The sequence below is a fragment of the Puccinia triticina genome, chromosome 14A, assembly GCF_026914185.1.
Source record: "Puccinia triticina chromosome 14A, complete sequence".
NCBI classification, from domain to species: domain Eukaryota; kingdom Fungi; phylum Basidiomycota; class Pucciniomycetes; order Pucciniales; family Pucciniaceae; genus Puccinia; species Puccinia triticina.
Window position 1 is genome coordinate 3,461,273 of NC_070571.1, and position 6,577 is coordinate 3,467,849.

Sequence of the window (6,577 nt, forward strand, 5' to 3'; positions counted from 1 at the left end):
CTCTCTCCATCAGCATTAGTCAAGAGGGCAGCCTCACCAGCACCTATAGTCTCTTCTACATTATTAGTAGTGTGATTGACTATTTTCCCTCACAGCTCTTTCCTGATCTTTTAAGAGTTCCACAATGCACAACCCAGTCCCTTTCCCCCCCTCTCAAAAGCTTTCTTACCCCAACAGACTTGCCCCTTGCAAGCCTGCCTCCTAAAACCTTTTTTTGCAATCAGCTCAGTAAAAACCCTTCAACATGAGTGAGCTTACTAAATTTCTTGCACGACAACCAGCACAAGTCTCCTTAGCACATTTCTGGCCTATATACCTTTTTAATATTGCGCCGGGAACAACCAGCGCAGACATCATGGAAGCTCTCAAAGAGCACGGCTCTATAAAGGACTGTTTTACGCCACACGTCGGAGCAGAAATGGAACTATTTGCACTGGTTGTTTTCACAAGCTGGGAGGGAGCAAATCAAGCTATTGGAGCTCTGCATGATGCAAAAGCCAACAGATTGCTTTTGGAAGCGCAAGCAACAACAAAGGAGGAACACCAAGATCTGGAACTTCTAGCCCGGATGAGATGAATGGCCCCAGTGACAAAACTAAGGATAGCTACACCGCAAGGATCACACCAATTTGGGGGTGGTTTCTCCACCCATTCCTACTAAAAATTCCTGTTGCATTTTCCCTTTATTTTTTCATCTAGATATACCTTTTCAGCATCACATTATTTCATGAAAAAATTACTATAATACAAACAAGAAAAACAACATACAATTCACTAAAGAAAATAAATCAATCAAATCTTATTTTTGCCTCATTTGTTATCATAACCTTTCTCTTTTTTTCAAACTCAAACTCAAACATTTACACCAGAATGAAATTAAACATGCAAAAAAAATCTATTCATAAAACATTCAACTTGCCACATCACGGTTTCCTTTTGCCTTTCTGTATTTTTTTTTCTCTTCTCTTTGTCACACCTCAGTCAAGGTTGCATGATGGGTACATCATTGGGTGGATGTGTTGAGCCAAATCAAAAACTTTATACACAGACATCTACGGTGAAAGAAGCAGCGCCAAAGCCTTTTAGAAATAACCCTGTTACAAGTAATCAGCACCCACAGACAATTCATAATAGCTTAGCACCACCCCTACAGGCGCCTCAAAACCTTCAGTATTAAATTTCATGGATGACCCTCCACAATAGGTAATAAAATATGTACAAAATCAGGTTCAAAGTGGAAGAAAGTCCACTATCAAACAGAGCCAGACTATTAGGAAGGACCCTAAGTATTCACAACATTTTAATCCTCTATATTCCGTCAAGGCATAATTCTTTCTCAGATGCATGGCGGCTGATGCGCCATGGTTATTGTTTCCTCTTATGTCATCTCAAGCCATGTAGTAGATGCCTTGTTGGAGGCTTTTTTACCCTGTTTCTAATTTTTTATCTTTGTCTCTGACCCACCTGCTTTCCCCTCACTATAAATGTAGAGCCTTTTGGACTATTCTGTTTGTAACCCCATCAGATTGTTACTTTGCATTCCTGGTCACAGAATAAGGATTACATAGCCTATTTCACCATATATTTTACAGTATATTTTGTGCCTTGATTTTGTCTAGAAAGAACTATTCTGAACATCTCATCAGCCACACTTTTCTTTAAGAGTTGATACTCTTATTCTTGTTCTATCTCACTCTCCCACCTTGAGAGGCAGCTTTTCACGCACTCATCCCTCTCTAAGCTCTATTCCCCCAAAGAGTAGTTCCACAACCGGATGGGATAACAAAAGGAAAAGGTGTTGGAGGACAAGGGGGCCAAGAAATATGAAGATGGCCGGAGAGAAGCAGTGATTTGCAGCGGGAAAAATTACTTATATCTGCATTCAAGAACTGGGAAGAACAACCCACAGAAGGGACCCACCCCAAGGATGCAGCGCTGGCCAATAACAGACCATGGTTTGAAGTCCACCACCAGAAACAGAGGGGAGTAGAGCAGGAGTTGAGAGGCTTCGCTTTCTTATTTCTATTAGTTTCACTCTTAATCTGCCTTTTCCTCTTATAAATCACTTCATACTCTTCAAGATTTAGCTTCAAGGGGCAAATTCACCCCTAGTCTGGCCTTACGGAACACTCACTCAGAAGTTACATGCTCTTACACACTCACAACACCCCTTACAACCTCAACCAGTTACATAAACCACATTTTACAACACTTAGTCTACACACACAGTTACATACATATTTACATACAGCTTCATCATCACTTACATACATACAGTGTACATAGGCAGGCACTCATGCAGGTACTAACTGGATGTGATAGCTGCAGTGCGCCAGTGGATTTTCATTGCATGACAACAGCAGGTGACATGGTTACAGCATGAATAAACTAGCATCCTGTCCTGACCAATCACACCCCCTGATTCAGCCTGCAGATCACAACCCATAATCACATGTACAGTCCTGACCAATCACATTAACCCATTCAGTATATGTACTGGCCAAAAACCCCCATGTACCTAGCTAAAATATCTCATGTGGAGCTTGTCTGGAGCTAAAATCCCTCACTTTTGTCTATAAAAGGAGGCTCTCCTCCCATGTTGTAACTTTCACCCCAGCAGGCTACCTGCACTCAGTTTCCCCTATAACAAAGTACACAACTGCTCACTCCACAATATATCAGTCACTATATTTTGGTTTTACACACATTACAAACACTTAAACACAAAATGACAACTCTATACAACACAACTCTCTGCAGGGTTGAAGTCCAGACTCCTCACTCATAACACAATTTTAGCAACTTCATCACACCCACTTCATAACAACAGTTATTTTTTGATAACAATCCATGACTATTACTACATAAAACCTGCCAATCTGAGATTGGTGGGCTTTTTTTAGTTTATAGTGAACCAAGAAAGGCAGAGGTTTCCTCATACATCCCTTTTCACACTCAGCAAAAGGTTCTCAGGAACACTTTTGAGCTTTACAACGGGGATTGCCACTGCCAAGACAGTGCCGTCAATTCCAAAAAAAACCTTGCAGGACGGGGAGGAGCCCGTAGCAAGGCCAGAAAGGAGAATTGACAAGGGGGTGCGTGCTTTATGCCAATCAACACCCCCGCAATGTGAGTCCCACCATCCATCCACTCCACTTAGCCGTGTAAGAACAACTGGCAAGCGGGTACCTCTTTTAGGACTTCCCATGCAGGTACCAACAACATTTCCACCTCAGGAAATGCCAACAAGTGGGGACAATCCACCACAACCAACCACAGGGAGCATGCTGCCAGGTACCATCACAGCCGCTTTGGCGGGTTTGTCTATACCAAAAACAACCTCCACAGACAGGGGGGTATGTAAGGTTAAATGACCCGGGGATGTGCACTTTATGCGGGACAACACCCCCGCAATGTGAGTCCCCTGCCATACCCCCATGCCCAGCAGAGTTAAGAGCATCTGGCAAGTGGGCATACTTTCCAATTTGACAGGACAGATCTTCTATCACTATGAAAAAAACTCAAGAAATTGGTGGCAGTCGACATGCAATTACTTTGTTATTAATTTGATTACTACTTTATTCCTTGTTCATTCCATGGAGGATAACATACTAACTCAGCATGGCCTGGTGCTAAGCCAAACCAGATCTTAGTGGCCCAGTGCTCAACCTTGAGCACTATCCCCCAGCTGTGCAAGACTGAGCTCTGAGGGCATTGCTCAGCTGGGATCCCCAGCCAGTGTCAGCCAGTCCCTTAGACAAGCATACACACCCAGGCAGGGGTGAAAGCCACATGAAATAGGCGCTAGACACTGCTGGTTGACAACAGACTACAAACAACTGTGTTGACCGGGAGGTCATATCTATTGACATTAAAGTGTGTTGACCGGAGTCCCTCCCGGTTCACAAAACAACAATCACCCGGGAGTACACATTCCTTCCTGGTCAACAACAATATATGTAGAGCAGTCAACCAGGAGTGGTCCCTCCTGGTCAACAACTGTGTACAACAGTCAACTGCCTCCCGGTTGACAACAATATTCAGCAGTCAGCCGGGAGTTGTCCCTCCCGGGCCAGAACTGCATGCAAGAGTCAATCACTTGATGACCAACACACATTGGTCATTGAGTGGATACACAGCCCCTTGATGAACAGCACACACATTGAGTGGGTACACACAAAACCTACTCAATGACCCGCACAGTCCAGTCATGGAGTGGGTACACACCCCACTCAATGACCGGCACACACTGGTCATTGAGTGGGTCTCCGCCCACTTGATTTTTGTGGAGGCTTAGAAGAGGGTACGAGGCATTTTGTTTCCCTTCATGCTAGCAAGGTCTCAGTGACTTGCTGCTCCCATGCACTCAAATCCAACAAATGGATGGCAAGACTGCTCTGCTTCAGGAGATTGGACAAGATTGTGGATGGGGGGTGTCAACGGAGGACAAAAGACAGCAGGACCATCAGATGAAAATGGTGAAAGCAGTTGGTTGTGGGCATTCTGATTTTCATGGGGTTAAAAACATGTAGGTGACAGAATTTCATTTGAGGGTTGGAATTTTGAATACAACAGCTGGTTTGATTGGGATTTCTGGCCGCACTGGAGTGTTGATTGATATTTCAGGAATTTTTTGGTCTCAGTGACAAGAATTTCAGGGCTTGGACGGCGGTGACAAGATAGCAGAAGTGTCTACATATCATAGCAGGGATTCAATCAAGGTGCAAACGCAAAAGTGGCTAGCTGGTACCGCGTTTTCAACTCATAGTTGTCAAATGAAGGTTGGGGGGGTTTGCAGCCCAAAAGGCTCACCAGTGTAGCACCTGTAGCCCAAAAGGCACACTGGTGTAGCACCTGTGGGCACTACCAAGATGGATGAATTTGCAATGTGCGCGTTGGTGACAGTTAAGGTTGGTACCTGTCATTGACTAGGTTAGAATCTATGTGCATAATGGTGAAGTACATAGATACTAAAGTCAAGTTTTCACATAAGTGCATTACCAAGTCTAACACCCCCTCCCACGCATGCAAAAACTACCCGGTCAATCCCAGCTTAATCCCCGCCTCCACCATCTTTGTTGCAACAAGCCTCTTTGTGAAAACATCCGCCAGTTGGTCAATCGTACTTGTCCATTGTAACTTGATGTCATTTGCTTGTATCAGGTCATTTACAAAATAAAACGCATGTTGAAGATATTTGGTTTTTTTCTTTGACGTGTTATCTGTAGCAATTAAGATAGCCGCTTCATTATCAATGTGAATTGAAGCTTGCAGATATTCTTGAAGATTGTCAAGGATATTCATCATATGCACCAGTTGCTGAGAACCCTCTGAGAGTGCAACATATTCCGCTGCGCATGTGGATAGTGCCACCACAGTTTGCCACCAAGATCCCCAAGCAATGACATCACCAAAATAAGTCATGGCATACCCCGTCGTTGACCGTTCATGCTCTCCTCCCCAGTTTGCATCTGTCCACAGCGCCAATCCATTGCCTTTCCCTCAATAAACCAGCTGTTTCCCCAAAGTTTTCCTCACATACCCAATCAAGCAATCCAAGGATTTCCAGTGCACATCACCCGGATTCAAACAAAAACAAGCCAACAAATTCACCGGATAAGATATGTCGGGCCGCGTGCCACTTGACAGGTACATCAGCGCACCAATCACCAAGCGGTACTCCGTTGCGTCAATAGGATTGCCAGTTGAGATTTCCAGAGTTTCTTCAGATAGCGGGCTTGTTTTCAAGTAAGTGGGTCGTTTGTATTCCTCCACAATCTTCTGGGCCATTTGCGTCTGATCAAGAAACACTTCTCCTGACTTTGTCGTTATATTTATCCTGACTAGTCGCTCCACCTTTGCCAACAATTTGATTTCCAGATCCTTTGTCATCCCATTGCGCAGTTGGTCCAGCAAGGATTGGCTTGAGGCCATGGCAAAACCGTTGTTGACATGCAACCAGATGACCACAAAACCGGAATCTTTGCGGAAAAGGTATAGGGAGGGCTCCATTTCACTTGCCTCAAGACCCAGTTTTTCCACTGTCTGTTTGAAAAATTTCCACCAGCATCTAGCAGCCTGTTTCCTCCCATAGAGAGTCTTCTTCAACTTCATAACTCTTCCTTTCAGGTGTGGCATGATTTCAACCGGTGGTTGGATGTAAACCTCTTCTTCGATTGGGCTATACAGGTAAGCAGAACTGACATCAAAAGTAGCTGTAGGTAAATGGAACTTATTTGCCATCTATATCAAAAGACGCAGGGTGTTCAATGAGGCTGTGTGTGCATATGTCTCATTGCAGTCAACTCCCATCTGTTGATTGAATCCTTTTGCAACGTAGCAAGCGCAAAACTTCTCAATTGATCCGTCCGGTTGTCTCTTCAGCAAAAATACCCAGCGCACCCCCAGCACCTTCATCCCCTTGAAATGGTCGACAGCTTCCAATACATCCAATTCACCAAACTTTTCCATCTCGTACTCGGCTGCCTTCCTCCACAAATTTGCGTCCAATCCTGCCAGCGCTGCCTTGATAGTCTTTGGTAAGTCAATTTCCGGTCCCAAGTCCAACTGCGCAAGC